General features: G+C 41.3%; 1 long non-coding RNA gene across 5 annotated transcripts in view; it reads right to left on the minus strand.

Annotated features, from left to right (window-relative positions):
- LOC128101773 (uncharacterized) overlaps positions 1 to 25,966 on the minus strand; it is an 87,282-nt gene that overhangs the window by 18,538 nt on the left and 42,778 nt on the right. For 4 of the 5 annotated variants that reach the window (XR_008215181.1, XR_008215185.1, XR_008215180.1 and 1 more), the window contains one exon: positions 25,768 to 25,857. This is a non-coding gene — a long non-coding RNA (uncharacterized LOC128101773). Of the gene's footprint in view, positions 1 to 22,193; positions 23,104 to 25,767; positions 25,858 to 25,966 lie in introns of those variants that run through there. The other variant, XR_008215184.1, reaches the window with a different exon arrangement.

Consider the following 25,966-nt stretch of genomic DNA (forward strand, 5'->3'; position numbering starts at 1 on the left):
GCTCCTTCTCCAGCACCGTGTCTGCCTGTGTGCTATCACGCTTCCTGCCCTCATGATAATGGGACTATACCTCTGAAAGTGTAAGCCAACCCCAATTAAATGTTTTCCTTTATAAGAGTTGCAGTGGTCATGGTGTCTATTCCCAACAATAAGATACTAATTAAGACATGCCCACAATAGGAATTGGCCAGCTATCTGGGCACCCTTTGGCCATCCAGGGTGGCCCCCACATTGATTTTATAGGTAGCAACATGTTGTAAATGTACCCTACCTAATGGGTCCCCAGTTCAGAGGGTGCTTAGCCATATCATCCATGACTTTCCAGAAGACTGATGAATAAAAACAATATCTGTCTCTATAGTGCAGTATCCTCATTATCCTGCTATATGTGAGAGTACGTTATCATCACAAATGGGTATTGTTGGTGGTTTTTTGCTCTTTGGGGGGGAGGGGTGCCACCCAGCTCCAAATAAATCATACACAGAGGCTTATTCTTAATGAGAAATGCCTGGCTTTAGCTTGGCTTGTTTCTTGCCAGCTTTTCTTAACTTTAAATTATTTCATCTCACCGGGCAGTGGTGGTGCACACCTATAATCCCAGCACTTGGGAGGCAGAGCCAGGTGGATCTCTGTGAGTTCAAGACCAGCCTGGTCGACAGAGTGAGATCCAGGACAAGCACCAAAACTACACATAGAAACCCTGTCTCAAAATAACCACACACACAAAAAAATTTCATCTACCTTTTGCCTCTGGACTTTTTCCTTTTCTTATGTCTGTAATCTTTTGTTGTTGTTGTTGTTTGTTTGTTTGTTTTGTTGAGACAGGGTTTCTCTGTGTAGTTTTGGAGCCTGTCCTGGATCTCACTCTGTAGACCAGGCTGGCCTCGAACTCACAGAGATCTTCCTGGCTCTGCCTCCTGAGTGCTGGGATTAAAGGTGTGTGCCACCATCACCAGGCTTACTTCTGTAATCTTACTTTCACTCTTACTCCGTGGCTGGCTGGCTGACTGGCCCCTAGCATCCTCCTCTCCTTGTTCTCTTGCTCTTTCTCCATTTCCTCCCAGATTTCTCCCTCTATTTCTTCTCTCTGCCTGCCAGCCCTGCCTATCCTTTCTCCTGCCCAACTATTGGCCATTCAGCTCTTTATTAGACCATCAGGTGTTTTGGACAGGCAAAGTAACACAGCTTTCACAGAGTTAAACAAATGCAACAGAAAGGAATGCAACACATCCTTGCATCATTAAACAAATGTTCCACAACATAAACAAATGTAACACATCTTAAAATAATATTCTACAACAAATGGGGGCAGGAGAAAAGGTAAGAAACCTGAAACAAAGATGAGGAAGGGTAGTGGGAAGAGAGAGAGTCTGCACAGCACCAGCCCTGATTTCCAGAAGTGCCACATACAGGGTTTAGTTCAAGGTTGGCTTCTCCAATAATGTGTTTTGACGGGCTTGAAATTGGCCTGATGTAGGCCAATAACAAGGGGAAAGTCAAGTGTACATAGCAGAAAATCTATGCTCTCTAGACACTTGCTTCCAACAGGAGAATCCCAGATAGTGACCTTCAATTCGGCTCCCGCCTGACTGATGCTTACATAAGAACTAATCTGTCCACCCTCCAAGGCCCTTCCAGGCCCACTGCTTGAGGGAATTGCTTCAGCCACAGCTGTGCAAGTCACTCAATGGACCTTTATTGATTCAAGCCAGAGTAACACACCCAGGTGAGTGTGGCTTCTTTGAGACCCCATTTCCTCCCTGAATCTCCTCCTGAATGATGCCTAAAATCTCCCCACTAGAGGCTTGAGAATGCAAATGACGATAGAACAATGATTGAGTTTGGGGGGATTTTAGAAATAGCTGTGATCCAAGCAGCATTCAGGAATGCCTGCTCCCCTAGCCTCTATACTATCTTAATAACGCTCAAACCCATACTGTTTTACTAAGGTGTAATGGTTATCTCTTGATTAGTAATTTACCCAGATCTAGAATCACCTAGGAGACAGTCCTCAGGGCATGCCTTTGAGGAGTTATCTAGATCAGTTATGTAGATTAGAGTTATCTAGACTAGTTATCTAGATTAACTGTGAACACCCACCCTAAGAGCAGGTAGCTCTGTTCTCTGTGCTTTGGTCCTGGACTACAGAGTACCAGTGTAGTTGTTGGTCAGCACGTCATCACCTGCTTTGGGAGCAAGCATTAGATGGAACATAAAAGAAAGAAAAACGGTGGCTTTAAAAGTGTTTTGGGGTTTTGTTTTTGTTGTTGTTGTTGTTGTTTAAGTCCATCCTGGAGATTGCCCAAGGTGTTGGCTTGCCCTTGCTTCTGCCAAGTACAGATTTGAGCTTCTCAGGGCCTGGTACAAAAAGGTTCTGAGTGAATCTAGGGAGCATATTCCAAGCAGGCAGGGAGACTATTAAACACTTGTATTCTTTATCTTAAGAAAGTAAGGATTTAAGAGTGAATAGTAAGCATGACAAACAGATCAAGAAAATTTAAGCCTTAAATATCCAGATGTGAGCCATTATGATTTATTTGGTCCAGCTCTATCTAACTGTGTAGTACAGTGGTGTGTGTGTGTGTGCGCGCACACGTGCGTGTGCGTGTGCGTGTGCGTGTGCGTGTGTGTGTGTGTGTGTGTCAGACAGAAAGAGAGATTCTCATGATATGCATAATCTAGAAACATAGAAAAGTTTATGAAGAATTAAAAACTAAGTCTGAAATACAAACTAAAAGCATATTAAGAACCAAATTCATATTGAAGTCAGACCTGAATTTTTTCCATTCTAATTAAGACCAAAACTTCTAAAAACAAAATCTTGGACAGAATTCTCTAGGAAGAATATAGATAGATATAACCAAGCATAATTTTTACATTTAAAATTCTCAGCCGGGTTCTGTAGCACAAGGATGGTATTCTAGATGTTATTTGAATGTCAATTAACTCACACACTTGGGGGAAAGGTGATCTTCCAAAAGTTTGAGAGTCGTTGGAGTTCTTTGTATTGTTATTATTATTGTTGTTTTTAATTTCTTCCTGAAACATGTTTTCTTGATAAGGATGATTTCTGCCTTCTGTGACCATGATTTCAAATATGACTTTTCTGAACTTTGTAGCCTTATTTTGAAGGAAGGCATTTTAAGAGCGAGGGATAAAATTCAATTAACTGAGATGACAGGAAATAATCTACTAAGCAAATAGATCAGGCCATGGGACGCTTTCATACCTTTCAGAAAGGAAATAACCTATTTCGTGCCTTGTTATCTATTGACGCCGGAGTCTATTTCTCTTGAAGCTGTTACAGATCTACCTAATGAGGCCTAAACGCCGCTGCCAGGCAATTAGAGTTCGCGTTGTATCGCTGATTTCCTTCCTTTCTGAGACTGCTGATGGTCATTAGCTCACATGCTCTCGTCGAAGGACGCACAAGCAGTAAAGTACAGCAGGTCAACTAGCAGTGTGTGAGGTTAGACAGTCTCAGCCACTGACCTGATACGTGCTCGTGCGTGCGTGTGTGTGTGTGTGTGTGTGTGTGTGTGTGTGTGTGTGTGTGTTTGCTAAGAAGTCCATCTAGAGGTCCAAAATGTATGGGAGTCAGTTCTCTCTTTCCAGCATGGAGGCTCCAGGAATAGAACTATACCTTCCCTCCTCTGAGCCAACTCACCAGCCACTATTTCCGCACATCTTATTAGTCAAGTTGTTTGTACGGAGCCACGCTCACTTACTTTTCTGTGGATGATTTCACAGGTATTGGAAGATAACAAAATTGACTAATACATACATGCGTGTACGTACACACACGCATGCGCGTGTGCGCGCGCGCGAGCACACGGAGGAAGGGGAGGGAGGGAGGGAGGGAGTGTGAGAGAGAGGGCACGGGTTGTATTTTCTGAAGGTAGCTACTTCACTGCCATGTTCTAAACCCTGCCCTTCTTCTGTCAACAAGTGAAGTCTAATTCACTTGCCTTTGAATTTGAACTGTCTTGTGATTCACTCATAATCAACAGAGTTCAGCAGAAGTGACTTCCAAGGCAAGGTCATAAAAAGTAATGCAGCTTTTTCCTTGGGGACTGGAATGCCTGATGTTATAGACTTTTAGCTGTCATGACAGAAGCCCAGTGGCCCAGAGGACACCATGTCATAAGAAAGCACAAGCAATTCTGTGCAGACAGAGCACATGGGAAGAGAGAGATTCCCCACTGTTGCGGAATATTATTTTAACTGGGCAAAGATACGTTCCATCTGTTTATGCTGTGGAATATCACTTTAACTGTGTAAAGCTGTGTTACATTTGTTTATGCGGTATTTGTTTAACGATGTAAGGATGTGTGTTTAATTATGTAAAGGTCTGTTGCATTTATTTCGCCTTGCCTGCCTAAGGCACCTGATTGGTCTGATGAAGAGCTGAATGGCCAATAGCTAGGCAGAGTAAAGGACAGGAGGGCTTGGCAGGCAGCGAGAATAAATAGGAGGAGAACTCTAAGCTAGAGAAAGAAGAAGAGAATGAGGGATTCGGAGAGGGGCATGCCCGGGGCAAGAAGCCAGGCAGTCACCAGCCAGACATGGAGACAACAGGAAAGTAGGACATCTAGAAAGAATGAAAGGTAAAAAGCCCCAAGGTGAAAGGTAGATAAAGAGAAACAGGTTAATTTAAGTTAAACGAACTTAGGCCAAAAATGAGCCTAAGCTAGGTCGAGCGTTCAAAACTAATGATAAGTCTCCGCGTCATGATCTGGGAGCTGGTTGGTGGCCTAAAGGAAAAAGCCTCATACAGCCCACCATGTATAGATGTGCTAGGCAGCTATTTATGTATATGTTCCATGAAAAGCACCTTCCTGGATTCTCAACCCGCAGAAACCATGAATAGTAATAAAATGATAGCTAGAGATTAAGCCAGTAAGTTTGGGCATTGTGTTGCCTAGCAATATACAACCAGAATACTACATCCTAAAAACTTATGTATATATTCTTTCTATGTATACATTCTCTTCTTTAATGGGAGTGCTATGAGTATTCTCAGTTCATATCGTGAATATTTTTTTCCTATTCATCATTGACGAGCTGTCAGCTTCTTACAAAAAGTCATGGTTGCTCTTTTCCTGTGACTTGTCTGTCTCAGTCTTCATGGCCAGTGAAGAGAATACCATCAGTACCAGTCAGGCCCTTCATTAATGAAAAATGGAAGTTTCTAGATAAATAGCCCAATTCTTGCCCATTACATGGTATATTAGTTACTTTTCTCATCACTGTAACAAAAAACCTATAGTGGCAACAATAGAGGAGAGCTTCATTTTGGCTTGTGTTTTTAGTCTGTCATGATGGAGAAGGGAAGTCGTGATTGTGGGAGTGTTCAGCAGATATAGCTCACATATTGGCTGATCAAGAAGCAGAGATTGCCGGGCGGTGGTGGCAGCGCACGCCTTTAATCCCAGCCCTCGGGAGGCAGAGCCAGGCAGATCTCTGTGAGTTCGAGGCCAGCCTGGGCTACCAAGTGAGTTCCAGGAAAGGTGCAAAGCTACACAGAGAAACCCTGTCTCGAAAAACCAAAAAAAAAAAAAAAAAAAAAAAGAAGCAGAGATCTCAGGACAGCACCAGAAGCAGCTATAACCTTTTAAGGCCTGCCCCAAGTGACCCAATTCTAGTGTCTAGAGCACAGTTCCAAAGGTTCTGGAGCTCTGCTAGACAATATAGCATATGATAAAGAAAAGGCACATGAATTTCACAGCTCTCAGAACACGGACAAAGAGGCAAGCTGTACATATGGCAAGGTAGAAATGGTGTTCAGTGACTCCAGTAGGAGCATTGTAAAAAAGAGATCTCCACGAGGCAGTGGTGGCACAGGCCTTTAATCCCAGCACTCAGGAGGCAGAGACAGGAAGACCTCTTGTGAGTTCAAGGCCAGCCTGGTCTACAGACCAGGACAGCCAGGGTTACACAGAGAAACCCTGTCTCAAAAAACAAAAGAAAAGAGAGAGAGAGAGAGAGAGAGAGAGAGAGAGAGAGAGAGAGAGAGATCTCCACTCTGGGTGCTAAAGTCAGAGTTGTTCTGATCTGCCTTTCTCCTCCATGGGACGCTACAGTTTTTGGAAAGGGACTCAGCTAAGCTTATGGGAGTTGAAGTTATCTGCCTGGCACATTGCCTGGCACATTATTGAAACCTGTGTGTTCGTGGTAATTGCTGTTCATAAAACTGCCCACTCTATGTCAGACAGTGCTTGAGGACTTTTTTATGCAAGCTGGTGGTAGTTTATGCAAAGGGTATTGTTCCTAAAGAAACATCAGAATGCAAAGCCTCCATAATTCAACATTAATCTTGGGGACAGAGGTAAGTACTTCTGATTACTGGCCATATGGTGACAGTACACGATTCACTCAATCTGTCAGCCTTGAAATGACACTGTTCCAACTTAAACTTTATTTCATGGACTTACATTATTTCAGATTTGGAGTAAAAAATAAAAGAACTAATATTTTATATTACACTGTAACATCAATTTCTAAATGGTCTTTTTAATAAAAAAAAAATTGTGGTGCCAGATATTGGGGTGAAAGCTGAAAGATCAAAGAAGCAGAGTGAGCCACAGTCACCACCTCTTACCTCACCAATGCTTCAGTCTGAAAGAGTTCCAGCAGAAAGGGCTTCAGCCAAAAAAGCCTAGCCAAAAGGCCTCTAGCTGAAAGGGCTTCCTCAGTCAAAAAGACCTTCAATTCCTGTCTCCTCACACCTTACAGACCTTTCTCTGCCCAGCCATCACTTCCTGTCTCTACCTTCCTAATGCTCGGATTAAAGGCATGTGCCACTACTGCCTGGCTCTGTTTCTCTCCTAGACTGAATCAATCTCATGTCCAGGGTAGCTTTGAACTCACAGAGATCCAGACGAATTTCTGCCTCCCAAGTGCTAGGATTAAAGGTATATGCCACCACTGCCTGTCTATGTTTAATCTAGGGGCTTGTTCTGTTCTCTGATCTTCAGGCAAAGTTTATTAGGGTATACAATATATCACCACATTTCTCCTTTTTTTTTTTGTCTAACATAATAATAGAAAGTTATAACTAATGTAAGAAAAACTATATACAATAAGTATATGCAATATGTACAGTCAAGAATTACATTAACAATGTCTAGTCCATAAACATTTGACAAAGTCAGAGAAAATACTCCATTATTTATCCTATTTTGGTGAGTACAAAATGTTGTACCTAATTCACTTTCTATCCTAACTTTTTTTTTCTTCTACTATAAATATATACCCTTTTTTTTTTTATTTTGCAATACAATTCAGTTCTACATATCAGCCACGGATTCCCTTGTTCTCCCCCCTCCCACCCCCCTCACCTTCCCCCCAGCCCGCCTCCCATTCCTATCTCCTCCAGGGCAAAACCTTCCCTGAAGACTGAGATCAACCTGGTAGACTCAGTCCAGGTAGGTCCAGTCCCCTCCTCCCAGGCCGAGCCAAGCGATCCTGCATAGGCCCCAGGTTTCAAACAGCTGACTCATGCAATGAGCACAGGACCCGGTATTACCAACTGAATACTATCTTTTGATGTCTTTCAAACCTATACACTTTACACCTCTTTAGTGAGTTTCTTTTCTGAATTTGTTAACAAGAAAAACTATAATTATCTAGTCTTTAACTCCCTCAGAGACCCAAGAAGGAAACAATATTACCTAAGCAAGCAGGAAGTGCAAGCAAATGATTTCCAAAAAATGTGAGAAATGACAGAAACAGCTGGCTGCCTGGACAGTCACCCAAGGTTCCTCTGCAATGTTGGGGCATCCATCTTTGGTTTACAAGCTTAGCATATCTGACAGATTTATCTGTGAGGCAGGATTTTCTAAAGGGCCTTCCTACCTTGTCTTGGCAAGATTTGACAGTCCTTTCTTTTGTGTCCTGCTTGTCCATTTGGACAGCATACTGTCAGCAGTTGAGGCAAGGGCACTTTCTTGCCCAGTGGCTAACCTTTGCCACAAAGAAATTAAACTCCATATGGAGTTTTTTTGATGCCCATCATCTTCTCTGAAGTAGATTGGTGCTGCCAGGACCAGACATGTCTCATAGTCATAAAAAAACAGAAAGAATCTATGTTATTAAAACATCTTAAATGCCATATTCTGTAGATCTCTAAAGTGTTTGAAGATGAACTATCTAAAATATATCTGCTTGACCTTGAAAACATACTTAATATGACTAAAAGTTTGATTGTAATAGGTTTCTAACTACTAACTTGCATTTCTTTATTTCCTAATTAGTTGATAATATTAACTTTCAAGGACTAGCAATTTGCATTACATTGCTAAATGAGCTATATAGGTACAATACCTTGAACAAGATTAGAAATATATGTACAGTATATTTTAACAAAATTAATCTCAACTTTGTATCAATACACATAATTTGTATACAATATACAAAAATCCAATCCAATGTAAAATATTTAAAACTAGTAGTTGCTTTTTAAAAGTAGATTCAATAATCTACTTTTTTATCTTATATCTATATTCTCTTTTTTTCTTTTCAGAGTAGATTCAATAATCTACTCTTTTATCTTATCATTTCTATATCTTTTTTTTCAGATTCAATGATCCATCTCTTAGCTATATCCTCTTTTTTCTTTTTCTTTTTTTTTCAAACAAGAACCCTGAATCTAATCTCCTTTGTTTAGCTTTTTTCCTGACCATTATCAGCTAACAACTTGTAACCAATCATCCTAAACAATGACAGTTATCCACAACCCATTGAAAGTCCAAAAGTCACCCACCCCACCTTTTGGGAATGTGGGTGTTGTGGTTTTAAAATTACTTCCTTCTGTCTAGAGGTGATGGCATCTTTAGGGGATCCTGAAAAGAAAAATTTTGGGTTAATTGTCAAGTAGCTGTGCCATTTTTTTGTCCAGTCTCTGCATAATTGGAAAGTGCAGGACTTGTCTCAAGTCCTGGCTAGAATAGTCTGTGAGACTGGATCATCTCAGCTAACCGTCTTGAAATTGTCCAGAACAGTTTGTAGTCTAGCTTTGAGTGATGTTTATCAGTTTAATGGCATTATCATAGTCCATGTGGAATAGTCATTGTGGGGTCCCATCATCTTTTTGGAGACTTCAAAGTGGCTGTTAGGCATGGTCATGGTTCACTGCAGAAAATCTTTTTCATGGGACATTTTTTTCTGGATGATTTGTCCTTTTTCTTCAGATGTCTCATTTGCCCAGTGTCCTGCAGATTCCTTAGCCTTCATTCTTCTGAAAGACAAAAGCAAAACACTTCCCCAACCCTAACTTTGGGGAGGTTCTCTTTTGGCAAGTTCTATCTGATCAAATGAAAAGCATTTGTTAGTTGTATAAGTTAATTTAAATTGAATGGTCACACTAGTTGATGAACTATCACCTCTTCTAATTAAGAGGTCTCCCTTGTTCTGGGTTCTCTTGAAAATTTTGTTTTTATCTTCTATAGCTATTCTATCATCCAAAGCAGTATTGTTTTCTACAATAGGTATTAGGTTCTTTAATTGTTCTAGGAAGGAGTTTCTTCCATGATGACAGGAAAGGACTGAACCAAATTTGACATGGGGTCTTATCTATGAGAGACCCCTCAGGGAGTTTCTTGATGGCAAAGGATTACCTTGACTGTCCCTTGTTGATGTACTTTCATTAGTCCAGTATCTGTCTTTACTACATATCTGCATAATCCAGAAGGGAGGGGCATTCTATTGGGATTATTCCTAGCAAAAACATTGTTTCTAGGAATGCCCTGTTTACAGTTCCTTTTTAGGTGACCTTGTTTACTGCAATTGAAACATTTGACATTTTGATTTTTCTTCAAACCTCTGGAAATCACCTCTCCTATCCAAGCATTATCATGATCATGAGATTCAATATTTATTGTATCTCAGATCCATTCCCCTAAGGGTGCTGATCTTGTCTTTAATGGCCTAATTACCATTTTGCATTGTGCATTAGCATTTTCAAAAGCTAGAGATACAATTATTATTTGCCTAGCTTCTGAATTTGGTATCATTCTATTTACTGCTGAAGTCAATCTTTGTAAGAAATCAGTGAAGGTTTCTTTTGGACCCTGTATAACTTTTGTAAGTGAATCAATTTTCTTTCCTACTTCTTCGGTTCTGTCCCAAGCATTCAAGGCTGCCATGTGGCATAAAGATAGGGTGCAGACATCATATAAAGATTGTCTTTGTATATCAGCATAATCGCCTTCTCCAAGAAGTTGATCTTGGGAAATTTCCATACTTCTAGCTCTACTTCATTGTTCAATAGTTTTAGCCTCATCCTTCTACCAGGTCCTCCATTGTAATTGGGGACCATCCTCTAAGATTGCTGTAACCAAATCTGTCCAGTTAAGGGATAATTCTATTACAATTTGACCATGAGTTTAGCATCTGCTTCATTAAAGATGAGTGGATGCCATATGAGACTATTGTTTCTTTGAATCTCCTCAAATCTAACATTTGCCCAGGAGTCCAGTCAGCTTGTACACAGCCTTGAGGATATCTATCACTGGGTAGTTTCTGTAAGGTTACTGGATAGATTAAAGTTGGCTGTTTAAAAGCCTTAGGCTGTTTCTCTGTAACCTTATAATGCAATCTTGAGATTGGTTCTCCTTTAAATTATTCTTCTGTCTGGGTCTGAATATCTCTATGATCTGTTTTAATAAGTTTTTCTAAAACTTTTGTCTTGGCACTTGTATTAACTAACCTTTTTAATGATAAAACAAAAATGATCAAATAAAACAATATTTATGATTGACATTACATCTATCCCATCAACATTAATTATCCTCTAATTTAATTGTTCCATTTTCAGACTGTTTAATGTATAGTTAAACAGAGACCAAATACCTACCATTGTAAAAATGTTTCCCCCTTTTTAATGTGGGGAAAAACTTTCTTTTAACTAATTCCTCCCTTTAAGAAATCTTAATTGACTCATCAAATCTGCTGACAGTGACAATTCAGATGATGGTGTGGCAGCAGCCCGAAGAGGGGGCCCAGAGAAAGCCAAAACCCACCAGGAGAGGAAAGAATTGAAAGATCCAGTGGTCTGCATTGAGGAAATGTGTGAAAGTGGCTAACTCCTGTCGTTTCTGGGAGCCCAAAAACTTATGGAGTTTGCTGCAGAGAGGCTGCAACAAAAACTTAGCCAGCAGTTTAAGGAGTTCAGCCCAGGCGGGGTGAAGATTCCAGCTGTGTGTAGCTCCAGCCTGAGCCTATGGCTTTTTCTTGAATTTGTGCCCCACAAGTTGGACACCAGATGTAATACTGGGATTAAAGGTGTGTGCCACCACTGCCTGGTATCTATGTTTAATCTATTGGCTTGTTCTGTCAAAGTTTATTCAGGCAAAGTTTATTAGGGTACACAATATATCACCACATTACACTAAATTAAACTCACCTAGAATTATTTTATGTCATTTTTATGACTGTGTTTTTGTCATCCTCGTTGATGGTTGCTGTATTAGTTACTTTTCTCATTGGGGTGACAAAATCAGCTTAAGAATGGAAGGGTTTACTGTGACTTGCAGTTTAAGATGGGACACCGTTTGTCATAGTGAGGAAGTGTAACTGGAGAATTTCTCTCCAGCTCCCGCCAAGCCCCGCCAGTCCCGGAGCCCATTTATAAAATAAACACACTGACTCTTATATTATTTAAACTGCTCAGCCATTAGTTCAGGCCTACCATTGTCTAGCTCTTACTCTTATACTCAGCCCATTTTTGTTAATCTATATGTTGCCACGTATTCTGTGGCTTTATCTGTTGTCTCTACATGATGCTCCCTGGACGGCAGCTGATGACTCCTCCCTCTGTCTCTTCCTCCTTTTCTTCTCTCCTCTCTGTTAGTCCCGCCTATACTTTCTGTCTGGCGACTGGCCAATCAGTGCTTTATTTTTACAGAGCTATAGCCACAGTAGGAAGGCATGATGGTGGAAGCAGAGGCATGGGCACAAAGAGAGGGGCATGCAGGTACTCCATTCATTTCCCTTGGTAGTCAGTCTGAGTCCCTAGCCTATGGTGCAGTGCCATTCAAGGTGGGTCTTCCCTTCTCAGTCAAACCTTTCTAGAAACACCCTCATAGGCACACCCAGAGGTATGTTTCCATAGTGACTCCAAACCCAGTAGAGTTGGTAATTGTGATTACCCATCACAATAGCTAATGTTTTTAACATTATGTTAAAAATAATATTATTATATAATAAAAACATTCATGTTTTAAATGCTTTCCATGTGTTAATCATAGATGTTAAATTACTAAGGTTGTGGCTCAGCAGTTCTAGCAGGCCTGAACCCTAGGTTCAATCTCTGGTACTAGAAAAACAAACAAATGTTCATACTCCATCAAATAAAAAATAAATTTTACTATTATCTCATCTGATAGTTGAAGGCAATTGAGGCCACAGAGAGATTAACCTTTCAGTTATACAATGAAGAGGTGGTAGACACTGAGACTTCATACTGTGTAGTCTGGTTCTAGAACTTACTGTGCCCTAGGTTCTACTTCTTCACTTAAACCAACAACTTGATGGTAGACATGTTGCTTTCTTGAATTATCAGCTAGAATGGGGTTCAGGAGAGTTAGCCCAAATTCCAAAGCAGTTCTACACATCTCTGAAGCCCACACTCCTTGCGTTAGACTGGGCTACATCCTGCCTGCCTCCAGTCTCCTAGCTGTATGATACACTCTTCCAGTGCTCTCTGGGCTGCCTTGTCAGGCCTAATATAGTTAATATAAATGTAGGAATACAGAGGGTTTTTTTCTTTCTTTTTTTCTCATCTAATTTGTAAAGCTGTATTTATTATTTTATGTGTATGAGTGTTTTGGCATGTATGGATGTGCACCATATGGGTGTCTGGTGCCTGAAGAGGTCAGAAGAGGTCAGCAGATCCTCTGGGAATGGAGTTACAGAGGGTTGCAAGCCATCATGTAGGTGATGGGAATCGAACCTGGGTCCTCTGCAAAAGCAACAAATGCTCTTAACCATTGAGCCAACTCTGCAGACTTTCTCTTTTCTTTTTAATTGCTAGGGGTGGAGCTTGGGTCTTCACATGTGCTAGGCAAGGACTCTGCCACCTTAAACCTATTTTTTTTAAGTCCATTTTAACCACGAAAGTTGAGGAGTTGCCGGGCGGTGGTGGCGCACACCTTTAATCCCAGCACTCGGGAGGCAGAGCCAGGCGAATCTCTGTGAGTTCGAGGCCAGCCTGGACTAACAAGTGAGTCCCAGGAAAGGCGCAAAGCTACACAGAGAAACCCTGTCTCGAAAAAAAAAAAAAAAGAAAAAAGAGAGTTGAGGAGCAATGACCTCACAGGCATTCCTGAAGTCCTCCCACAAGCCGGGCGGCACTGTTCCAGACGTCTTTATAGCTCAAATCCCTGAAGCATCATAGCAACCAGTGAGTTTGGCATTATAGTTGCTTATATACTGTCAACAGAGGCAAAAGAAGTGGGGTCGGGAAGGTTGGCAGTGACCTCTCTCCATGGCTGTTTCTGCTCAGGTGGATGAACCAAGAATAGACTGTTCTGTGCCCTTCTTCAAACTCACTCCAGTTCTGATGAGCAGCACGGGAGAGGAACTGAGGGAGGACAGGCAAGCTGTTCACAGGGAAGCGTGACCCCAGCAATACCCAGGGGTAGAAAAGCAGAGAAAAGACTTCTGTTACTGTTCCCCAGGGCTTACAGAAGAACTCAAGAAACTGAGCTGGAGGTTCCCTGAGAGCTTCCTGAAGGGTCCCCGGAGTAACTGTATTGATAACTAATAGACAGTGCTGGGGCCTAAGGCATGAAGAAGACACCAAGATCATACATGCCTGTACTATAGTGCAGCTCTTTTTAAGTTATACAGTCACCAAATCCTTTGGGGGTAATTGCTATAGTTTTTATCACATGTTGAAATTTGATGCTCATTTTCAGATAGTAAGAGAGTGGAAAGTTAATTCAACCCCAGTGCTTAATGATGGAGCCTTGAGAAGTGATTAAGATTAAATAACATTGTTCGGGTGTACCTGCAGAGGTGCATAGCCACACATGCACTCTCCGTCTCTTACCATGTGATGCTCTGTGCTGCCTCAAGATTGTGAGCAGGAAAAGTCATCACCAGAAGCCCCTAGATTTCGTGCTTTCCAAACTCTGAGCCTCTGTTCTTTATAAAGTAGCCTGCCTCAGCACTTCATTGTAGGAGTAAGAAACCAGCTAGTGCAATGTGATCTCTGGAATGCAAAGTCCTGGGGAAAGGATTGAAGTTGCCTTAAGGGCTTGGCCCTGAGAAGTCAACATCATCTTTCTACAGAAGGCAGCATGTAATTTGTGATCTACCATTTGCCAAGGCTGCTAGACCTAAATAATCTTTGGGCAAATCAGAACCTTGTTTCTATGAGGCGATGATTGGCCATGATTAGTAGTGGATGGACCAATCAACAAAGAGCTCATCTTCTACTGACCCAGCCCCATGCTCAGAGTTTGGTGGGTAAAGTCATAGCCAGGCAGGACTGGAGTTCAGCGTCCACAGCTCACTCTTGCAGGTGGACAACTTCACCTGGGAGCCCTGTCAGAAATTGTCCTTCTGGAACCATGCTGGCTGTCAACCAAGGACAAGAACTGATTTCAAACGTGGAAAGAAGTTGTAGACAACCCCAAACATTGGGGTGGGTGCCACAGAAGACTGGCTTGATTTGTTTGTTTTAGAGACTTTTTTGTATCCAAGATTAGCCTCGAATTCACTAAGTGGCCAAGAATGACCTTGAGCCTCTGATCTTCCTTCCTGTTTCCTCCTCTTGAGGGTCGGGATTATGGCAAGCCTCCCACTTGTTCATGTGGTAATGGGGATTGAGCCCAGGTCTCCAGGTGTGCCGGGTGAGCAGTCTACCGACAGCTCTACAGCCTATCCACCCCCTCTCTGGCCTGCCTTTGGCAGCTCCTACCACGGGACATGCTGCCAGACTTAGTACATGTCTCCTCAAAGTAGAGCCTGAGATGAGGGTTTGAGTTTAGGTGACCAGCTTTGGAGCTGATCCAGGAAGACCATAAGTGATCAAAACCAGTCACAAGGGAACTAGCCTGCTTCAGTGAATGGGTTACTGCCACAGGCCCCTGGAACTCAGTCCCTCTGAGAGCTTATATGGAACTGTCTTCCTGGGAAGCAAGGATGCCAGGATGTTTTCTCGCTAATTATTAACCACTGCTGTGGGATGTTCTGTATGGCAAATGTGTTGCTGATTGGTCAATAAATAAAACACTGATTGGCCATTGGCTAGGCAGGAAGTATAGGCGGGACAAGGAGGAGAATAAAGCTGGGAGGTGGAAGGTTGAGTCAGAGAGACACTGCCAGCCACCAAGATGACAAACAGCATGTGAAGATGCCGGTAAGCCACAAGCCATGTGGCAAGGTATAGATTTATAGAAATGGATTAATTTAAGATATAAGAACAATTAGCAAGAAGCCTGCCACGGCCATACAGTTTGTAACCAATATAAGTCTCTGTGTTTACTTGGTTGGGTCTGAGTGGCTGTGGGACTGGCAGGTGAGAGAGATTTGTCCTGACTGTGGGCCAGGCAGGAAAAATCTAGCTACAAACCACCGTGGATTAATGGTCATTTCTAGGATTTTAATTGCATAGTATGTCTGCTCTGCCCCATTTGGGCATTGATAATAACGTCAAACAGCGAGAAGCAAGTTTGCCAGGCAAGGGAACTGTCTGCAGGCTGCTTCTGGAGTGAGCTAAGGGAGCGTGGGCCAAGTCCTGGAAGCATGTGTCATATTCTTTAAACTCGGGATGAAGATTTTCCCCACCCGTGGACAGGCCCACTGATTGAGCCTTTCCTACTACAGCAGAGGAGCCAGTGGGAACCCGTCTGTGATTTCTACCCCTCTTCTGTCCCCTGGGAGGGAGGGGGATGGATGGAGAGTGGGAAAACATTGATGCAAAAAATGCAAAAAGACCTCGGCCTGGAGCAGATTGACTGGGTTTGAATGAATTGCTTGTTCTCAAACAGAAGGAATTTTATTTGAATAGTTAATCCTCACGTGTTGCAACAGCCCAAAGATCACCCCCAGATGATTATTATTTGCCCAGAGTGCTGCAGGCTGGGGAAATCTTCATGTACCTCTTTTCCTTTTAAACACCAGATCCTGTAGCCCGGCCAAGATATTTGAAAACAAATTGTAAGCTCCATCTGCCAGCTGGGGGCATGCTGAGACAAAGGAAAGAATCTTAGTGGCAGCCCTCACAGGCCAGGAGACCCTTAATCCAGGCAGACAGATTTTAACACATTCTTTCCCTGTTAGGCAGACATTCCTCCATCCCTGAAGATGTTACATCCAACAGATCTCGTCTGTGGCTGTCAGTTTTCCAGTTTAGATTTAGCTATAGTGTCTATGTGGTGGAGTCTCCTAGTATCTGTCTGAGGATCAGCTCTAGGACCCCCTTGCATATCCAAATCCATACATGCTTAATCCTTTCAATAAAATGGTGCAGTGTTTGTACAGAACCTAGGAACATCCTCCAGTATACACTAAATCATCTGGAGGTTATTTATAATGCCAATACAGTAGGAATGCCATTCAAATAGCTGTTGTGCCCTATTGTTAAGGCATAATGACAAGAATAAAGTCTGTATGTGTTCAGAACAGACAGACATTTTTTAGATTTTTTTTTTTAAGCTGGCGGATACAGAGGGACAACTGTATCAGTCTAAGCCAGCAGAGGAAAAAAGCTCCCCAGGAGTCCATGGTAATTCTAAGCAAACAGGTGCTGAGGCTGGAGGGAGGCGAAGGAGCCCTCTATGAGTCCACTGAATGCTGTGTGCAGGATTTCTTCCAGAAGACAAGGAGAATTTAAGAAACAAGAGCGTGTCTGTACCACAGAGAAACCCTCAGGGTTACAACTCACTTTGAAAGGAGCCCTTTACTAGCCAGACAACTTCTTGAGTCTCAGTCAGTGACATCCACCCGGTGTGGTAGAAAATGACGCACCAGTGCTGAAATCACAGCGTACAGGGCTCAAAGGTGGCAAACTCAACGGTGTTGAGTTTTAGATCGAGGTCTGGGGCTTCAGCTGGTGTTTTAATCACCTACTTAGATATTGCAAAATTGTGAAGGGAAACTTCACACAAGAGATTAAGTGAAATCAGTCAACTATAAAGGATACGGTCATTTTCCAAGGACAGAAAAGTTATGTTCGACCTGGGAAGAAGTTTTAAAGGATGTTTATATGAGATACAGTTTTTTAAAAGAAGTTATTACACCTTTTCAGACAGACATTCATGTTTACAGTCCATCAGAGTGAAAAGTTGAATTCATTCATTCTGATTTAGTCATTCAACAAAGACCTACATGACTGCTCTATCAGGCACCTTGCCGGACCCTAATGATAGAACTTTGCTAGAGGCAGTGGGCAGGACTTCTGCCCCTTGAGGTCACTAATCATGGATACCAGTGGTTGGTGAGATATTGCAGATGGCAGATGAATTTCTTGTGTTTGTTTGTTTGTTTCTTGAGATAGGGTTTCTTTGTATAGCCCTGGCTGTCCTAGAACTAGCTCTGTAGACCAGGCTGGCCTTGAGCCCACAGAGATTCACATGTTTCTGCCACCTGAGTACTGGGATTAAAGGCATGCGCCACTGCCACCACCCGCTATACATAAATTTCTTAAAAACATAAGTTTAAAAAACAATAGTATTTTATTAACTAAAAATCCGAAAGGTCTAAAGCAAAGATGCTAGGACTGAGTTTGAAGGAGGAGTTGGCAGGGTCGCGAGTGTTTGCATTTGGAAAGCTATCTCTCCTCTCATACCGGTCTTTGGGTGAATCAAGCTTCTTTCACATGTCAGGGGTAAGGAAACTAGTATAGTAATACATGTCTGTAGTCCTACCACTCCAGAGGCAGAGGCAGGAGGATCAGGAGTTAGAGGCCACCGAAGAGTGAGAACATCACTCAAAAGAAAGAGAGAGAGAGGTGAGTAAGGACTCCTCACTCATCTGGATGCTGCACACAACGTACACAGAAGACTTAGCACCACGATAAATACACCCTGGACATGACCTGAGCTGCTCTGATACTCACAAGAAACTCACACAGCATGGCGTTCGGCAATAGACAATGGCCAGTCAATATTGATTGTCTTCTGCCACCACACAAATACACATTCATAACTGGAAGCCCAAATCTAAGTGGTGGCAACCCAATGAGTAAGAAAAAAATATTAAGAGACCTATTTGTGAGTTTTTAACAATGAAAAATGGAAATGATTAAGCCTCTTATTTCAGTTCATTGACTGTATTACAATAACACCCATCCACACACACACACATAAATATAATAATCTAAATTTTTTCCCTTACAGATACATCTTTACTAATGGATATTTTCACTTTCAAGAATAGTTTTAATTTGAAAACCACTTTTCTTTTGAAAGTTCAAGAGCATTAACCCATAGCCCTTTTGGTTCTAGTGTCTTCTGTACTTTCGACTCCCAGTCACCTCTACAAACGTGCTGTCGCTCTCAGACCCTCTCCAGCATCATGTTAATCCAAGGATGTGAGGAGAAAGACCACCAACCCAAATCATCATGGCAATTAAAGCAAGCAATTAATTAAAACTTTTATTATTCCTATGCACTCTAAGGTGGGGGTCAAGAGGTCAGCAATGGATGTGGGGAAGATAGGGTTTTTATAGCTCAGGAATGGGGATTTCCAAATGGGGGATTTGGCAGACAAGTAGGTTGGGTTACAGAAGCAGAACATAACAAGTGGTCATAACAACAGGTGGTTATAATAACCTTTTGAAACAAAGATAGGGTTACAAGATGGTCATAAAAACCTCTTAACACAAAGGTATGGTTACAAAGTGGTAATAACAATTTTTGAAACAAAGACATGGTTACTATTTCCTGGAACAGGCAGTGCAGAACCATTTGTAGTTAAGGTTACAGGTGGATGGAGCATAGCTCAATCTTAGAGAAACAGAGATTTAATCATAAACAGGAATGAATGGATCTAGTTTGTCTTTATTGTAAGATGCTCCCCTACCCCACCTCCCAGACAGTGTTTCTCTGTGTAGCTCTGGCTGTCCTGGAACTCTCTCTATAGACCAGGCTGGCCTTGAATACACAGAGATCCACCTGTCTCTGTCCCCTGAGGACTAGAAGTAAAAGTGTGTACCACCCTACTCATCAATCCTTTCAACTTTTTCTGCTATATATATTTTTTTTATTTCCTTGTCCTGTCTAGATTTTAGGATATTGCCTCAGCTTTATTTTGTAAAACCTTCTGTTAAGGTTTTTATCCCTGATACCATATTTTAATGTTCAAAATCCCCCATTTTTTTTGTTTTGTGGTGTTTTATTTGTTGTTGTTGGGGTTTTCTTTTGATATCTTAATTGCTAATTTACTTAATTGATTTGCAGTGATGACAACTTGCCCCAAGGTAAAGGTGCTTACCAGGCAAGCCTAGAGACCTGAGTTCAATCCCTCGAAGCTACGTAAAGTATGGACAGTGAGATTAGATTCTGAGAACTTATCCTCTGACCTCCACACACATTCAATGGCACATGTGCTTCCCACAACAATAATAAAGTTTTTGATACTGTATTAGTTCTTCATCTGAGTATATTTTGGCAAATGTATTTTATTTTTAAAAGCATTGTACATGTGATTGATACAGTATTTTATCACTGTTCATTTTTTGCCTCTGAACTCTAATATAAATGGAAACACGCAGCATACATTATTTTTTACATAAATACATCTGTGATTTCTTTGTTTTTATTGCTATCTTCCAATATTATCATTATATCAAAATTTACTTATTCACTCTGTTCCTGCTATGATTTAGATATGAAGGGCCCAAAAGGCTCCTTTGAAGACTTGGTCCCCAGATAGCGACACTTTTGAGAGGTGGTATCATGAGGATGCTAGACCCTTCAATGGACTGATGAGTTCATAGCTATTAATCAACTATCAAGAGGTAGGACCAGGTTGGAGAAAGTAGGTCCCTGGAGGTGTACCTTCCTGAATGATATCTTATCCATCAATCGCTCCCTCCCTCCTCCCTCCCCCCACTTCCTGTGCATCATGAGGTAAGCCATTTTGTTCCACTACATGCTCCCCAACGTGATGTTCTGTCTCACCACTTATAGTCCAAGAAGCAGCAAAGCCACGTGACCACAGTCTGAGACCTCTGAAACCAAGAGCAAGATAAACCCTTCCTCCTTGCAGTTCTTGATCTCAGTCAGATATTCTGTCTGCCACAACGATAAAAAAGTTGACTAACACAGTGGCTGATAAATTTGAGAGATATTTTAAGCTTGGAATATTTAACAATGTTGCTATCAGCATTCTTATACAACCCTCTTGAGCACACAGGCATACTTACTGGATATCTTCAAATGGAATTCTCAGGGCATACAATGTATATATGCCCTTCTACAGGAAATCTCAACACAAATTTTAAAAGTGACTGCACCAGTGTGAAACCCTAACATTTGCTCCATATTCTTGGCAACTCTTACAACCAACTCTCTCTCTCTCTCTCTCTCTCTCTCTCTCTCAGCATTTTAATTTGTAACTCCCTGCTAAGTTGAACAGCAACTAATGTAATTGATGTACTTAGAAACTTTTCTCACATTGGGTGGGCTCACTTTTTATACTAACTTATGGGAATTTTTTTACATATACAATATATCAGTCTTCTGTCTTGTATATACATGTATTACATAAGCACAAATAATAACATATATGTATATTACATGTATTTCTGTAGTATTTCTTCATCTGTCTGTGGCTTGACTTTTCACTCCTTTCTTTTATAACTCGGTGTCTTAGTTAGGGTTTCTATTGCTGTGATGAAACACCATGACCAAAAAGCAAGTTGCGGAGGAAAGTGTTTATTTGGCTTATACTTTCAGACCGCTATTCATCACTGAAGGAAGATATGGCAGGAACCTGGAGGCAGGAGCTGATGCAGAAGCCATGGAGGAGTGCTGCTTACTTGCTTGCTCCTTGTGGCTTGCTCAGCCTGCTTTCTTGTAGAACCCAGGGCCACCAACCCAGGGATGGCACCACCCACAATGTGCTGGGCCCTTCCCCATTAATTACTAATTAAGAAAATGCCCTCCAGCTGGGTTTTATGGAAGCATCTTCTCAATTGAGATCCCTCCTCTCAGATAACTCCAGCTTGTGCCAAGTCGACATAAAACTAGCCAGCACACTAGTGATGATTTTTTTAAGGATTTGTTTCTATTCTTTATGTATGAATGGATGTTTTTCCTGAATGTATGTAAGTATATAGTGAGTATGCCTAGTGCCTGAAGAGACTGGAAGAAAGCACTAGATCCCCTGGAACTGGAGTTACAAGCAGGTGTGAGCTGCCATGTGGGTGCTGAGAACTGAAGTACTTGTATAACGGAGTCAACTCTCCTGCCCATAACTGGTTATTATTACACTCATTTTAGAAATTTTATCCTTCTAAAGGATACAGAGATACTCCATTGTGCTACTTGCATTACATTCTTATTTATTTTGTGTGTGCATGCCCATGTGAGTGTGTCTGTGGGGGTTGTCTATGTATTGGCACATATGTGGAGGGCAGAAGATGACTTTGGGGAGTCTGTTCTCTCCTTCCACCATACGGATCCTGGGGATCAAACTCAGGTCATCAGGATTGGCAGCAAATGTCTTTATCCTCCAAGCAATTTATTTTTTCATTTTGAGATGTATGATTCAGATGGAATTTATCTTTATGTGTGATGTAGGGAGGAGCCAATGATTTTTTTTTCTCCTATGGGTAATTAGTTAACCCAGGTTTATTTGTAGAAGATACCATCTTTTTCCTATTGAGTTCCAGTGACACTCTTCCACCAAAGTCAAAAGTGTAAGTATGTGTGAGTCTGCTCTGGGCCTTGGGCTCCACTGATCTGTTTGTGCATCTTGCATCTTTTCCATGTGGTCTTAGAACACACCAGTAATTAGGTGAACTTTGTTTTTAACAATTCCCCTGACTATTCTTGATTCTTTGTATCCCCCCCCCCCGCTCTCTCTCTCTCTCTCTCTCTCTCTCTCTCTCTCTCTCTCTCTCTCTCTCTCACACACACACACACACACACACACACACACACACACAGCTTCTGTTTTTACATTGAATCTTTGGATGACTAGAAAGAATTAGCATCCTTACAACATTAGGAATTCTCTCAGTTTCCATGGTCCTTTCTGTAGGACTCTTGCATATCCATATTTTATTACTAAGTATTTTATCTTAAATGGTATCAGAAATAGTACAATTCTTTAAAAGCTCACATCTGATCCTTGGTACTGTCTTGGGGATAAGGCTGGTTGGTCTTACTAAGCCCATGTATTAACTGTAATTACCTGTAAACTGCTTCTGCTTTTCTATGTATCAGTTGTGTCATCTGTTTTATTAATTCTTCTTGTTTTCTTTTTCTCTTCCTTTCCAACATTCGTAAGCTCCCTTTTTCTCTCCAATTTGCACTGACCAGAACTACCTTATGATACTAAAGAAATGGGGTGCCAGCAGGCATCCTTCTTTCATTCCCAATTACAGAAGGAAAGCTCTCAGGAACTCACCATTAACTGCGAGGCTTTCTGTGGGACGTAGATACATACACATTATTAGACTAGAAAAGTTCTCTGCAAAGGTTTTCTGTCAATTGCATAAGCCCACTGACACAGAACATTCCCATAAATCAGGCAAGGCAGATTTAGCACAGGAAGCAGATTTAGTACAGCAGATAGACAACAGGGATAAACAGACACTCTCAGGATCCATGGCAAACCAATTCTGCAAGGCCCAGGCACCGTAACTGAGTTTGGCATTATACCGTCTGTAAATGTTGGAAGATTTCAACAATGAAGCCCTCTCTTCTGATGTTTATTGAGAAGTTTTCAAAATTAAGAATTTGTAGCTCAGTTGGTAGGGTGATCGATTACCTTTCATGCATGAAGCCCATCTTGAGCACAGTATAAAATGGGTAAGATATGTACTGTATCCCAACGCTCTCGGGGTGAAGGCGGGAAGACAGGAGTTCAAAGTAGTCTCCAGCTACATAGTGAATTCAGTGCCAGCTTGGGGCAAATGGGACCCTGTGTTAAAAACCAAATTATGAATTCCACTTCTTTAATAGATATAAGAAGATAATTAAAATTTCTGTTTCTTCATGTATTCATTTTCATAGTTTTTTTTTAATTTGTACTATTTCTCTAGATGTATATTGGGATAAGTTGTTCAAAATATTTGCTTCTGATCTCTTTAAAGGCTCTCTAGTAATAACATTCTGCTTATTTTTTATTAGTTCTTTGAGAGCTTTGACTTTCGTACATGTTTTGATCGTATTCATTCCACCAACACTTCTCAGATCCAATCTCCATCCCTGCCCCATGCAACTTTGTGTCTTTTTCTTTTTTTATGACTTCTAGAGCAATGCATGCTGCCCAAATATTCTTGGGCATGTGATCTTGCACTGGAGAGTGGTCAGTGTATCCCAGGACTCTTAAGACTCTTAGAGGAAGCTGTCTCTCCTATGCCCAGAAGCTAGCAGTCACCATTCCATCCACGGCTAGGAATAGGATTGTATGCTGAACTCCCCTCTCCATGTAGGGATTTGGTCTGACTTGGATTTGCACAGGTTTTATGCATGCTGTTGCAATTGATGTGAGATCCTACAACTGCCCTGATGTGGCCAGATGTTTCTATGTACTCATCCACCTCCTCCAGTTCTTACAATCATTCATCCTTCTCTCCCACAATGATCCCCGAGTCTTGGGGGGCAGGGTGTGGTATATATGTTCCCTTTAGGGCTGACCAGTCAGTGGTCTCTTATTCTCTGCACTTGCGAATCTCTGTGTTAATCACCATCTGCTGGAAATAGACGTTTCTCAGATGATTGTTGAGAGACACGCTGATCTGGTGGGGGGAGGATGACAAAAGGGTGCAGAAAGGCAGTGGTAAACACATTCCTTCTCATGCTTATTTTGAATGAGCTGTAGCATTTTTCTCTTCTTGATAAGTCTTGCTAGAAGTTGAAAGCTTTTTAATCATTTTTTTTTCATTGAACTAACTGTTTAAATGGTTGGGTTTTCTTCTATACCTCTTTCTTATTTAATTTCTGGTGTTGTCTTTACTATTTCCTTTCTCCTATTTTCTTTAGGATTAATTGAAATGTTTCCCCAAACTATGGGTAAGAAACCACTTTGGAGTTATCTCTTCTTGCAGTAAGTTTGGGATGCCAGGCATTTTCATCACCTTTACGATCTCATAGAAGATTTCAGTTCATCAGATACCTTTGCAAAACCATTCCTTTTTTACACTAACCTATGTGTCTATTGTTGTTTTCCCTTTGCACTCCTTTATTTACAGAGGTCAGGAATCATCTTACATTTCTGATCTTTTCAGAGCATGTTATTCATTTTAATAATAGCAAAGTTTTGTTTGACAGCTTGGCTACTTTTCTCTATTTTATGAATGTATACTCTTTCAAATTCAGTCTCAGATTCATTTTTTTTTAAATCTATGTATTCTGTGTGTAGGTATGCCTGCCACAGCACACATGTAGAGGTCACAGGACAATCTGCAGAAGTCAGTTCACTCCTTCACCACCATGTGGGTCTCAAGGATCAAGCCCATGTCATCAGCCTTGCTGGCAGATGCCTTTACCTGCTGAGTCATCTCACTCGTCTGTGTTCTGTGCTTTTAAGTTACATGTTTATAACAAATACCAACATTTTAAGAGTTCATTTACCTTCTTATTCTGTACCTTCTGTTTTGCACATTTTCTTTTCATTTTTTCCCTCTCAATCAAATAGGTTGAGCTTACTTCTCGCTAGGTGAAAGTGGGATAGCTTCATTGTTGTGGCTTCATATTCCACTGAATGAATGTGCCATAATTTGTTGAGTTAATCAATTAACTAGGACATGTAAAGTCTTTCCAACTGTATTCAAAAAATGGGTAACCTTGTTCACACTTCCTAATTCAAGTTTGTCTTATAGTTTTTTTTGTTTTTGTTTTTGTTTTTTTCTGAGTGACTTTGGCTTCTAGAATTAATAGACTTTTTCCTAGGTTCTGTGTTAGGATCAGGTCTCCAGTTGCATTCCCTGGGATGAGGCATTGTGTCAGTGTCAATTAAAGACTGATGGAAGGGTGCGAAGCAGGACATGGAAGAAAACATGCAAGGTAAAGTGTCAAGCAAATTCTCTGCGGAGGTAACTTTGCTTGAGTCCAACCCCGGGAGGTATGGAAACAGTATAGGTCCATTTTCAACATGTCCACAGCAGGACAAACATACCACCATTCTTATAGCCCTGTAAGAGTTGCCCTACACAGACAAAAATTCCTGGTACTTCCACTGACCAAAGATGTAAAAAAGTCTTAGGGGCAGCCTATGGACAAAGACATTTGCAGTGCTTGGGGGAGGGGCAATGTAAATGAGAAGACCTGGGCAAATACAATTGCCTGCTGCTGTCTACTGCTCCTTAACCCCATGCAAGCCATGAAGGAGAAACAGAAGCAAGGGATGCTGATAGCTTTGATCTTCTGGCTCAAAAACCAATGTTGGCCTCCAGGCAAGTCGGATCATTGCCAACTTTCTTCCTCATCATTTATAGGTTAGATGTTCTTAGGTAAGACTCCCCATTTGTAACTGAGAACCATGATAATTCATATAACACAAAGTTTGACCCAAAGTATATCATGCAAATCCCTGTCATCATTATTGTTCAGCAGAACTTTCCCAGAGTCCCAAAACACATACCTGGAGGAATTTGACCTGCTCAAATAACCAGGAAGAAGCACCTTACAAAGCAAGGATGCTGGTATTTTCCGTTTTTCATAAAGTGCACACCTGGAAAGAGATTACCTCAATCACAAGCTATTCTCCTCAAGGTCTACACTTACCTGATTATCTTTTGAAAAATGGGACCCTGTTTCCAAGGTTCAGCCCTTGGAAATTT

This window comes from Peromyscus californicus, unplaced genomic scaffold, assembly GCF_007827085.1.
Source record: "Peromyscus californicus insignis strain IS unplaced genomic scaffold, ASM782708v3 Scaffold_7__1_contigs__length_154581171, whole genome shotgun sequence".
Lineage (NCBI taxonomy): Eukaryota > Metazoa > Chordata > Mammalia > Rodentia > Cricetidae > Peromyscus > Peromyscus californicus.